Here is a 416-nt window from a genome sequence, read left to right as displayed (position 1 = left end):
CCTGTGCTAGGCAGGGAGAGAAAAGTCAATGCTTAGTGAGTCAAGGGAGAATGTTTAAGAGAAAGGGGTTGGAGAGTTCAAGAAATCCTGAGGAGGATTTATAGCAGATGTCCCATTGGCTCCTGCCACCTCTGAAGGAGCACTTCCAGCCTTCCTGACACCCCTCTAAAACTCCTGGACAATACAAGGCCACAGTCGTTTCTCCTTCAGCTAACTTGGGGCCATCCACAGCTGGGAAATCTCAGTACCACCGAGGTGAGGGCTACCACGTAGTGGAGCAACATCAACTTGTAGCTCAACTGGAGATTATTTATTACATAAGTGGGAAAACAAATCACAAGGGAAAAGATTGGCTGAGAATGGTAACAAGGTCAAATCTCCTCTGCTTGTGCTGGCACAGCCACTACCGCACACAA

This window comes from Buceros rhinoceros, unplaced genomic scaffold (assembly GCF_000710305.1).
Source record: "Buceros rhinoceros silvestris isolate BGI_N320 unplaced genomic scaffold, ASM71030v1 scaffold5746, whole genome shotgun sequence".
Classification (NCBI taxonomy): Eukaryota; Metazoa; Chordata; class Aves; order Bucerotiformes; family Bucerotidae; genus Buceros; species Buceros rhinoceros.
Note: the sequence above shows the minus strand (reverse complement) of the source record.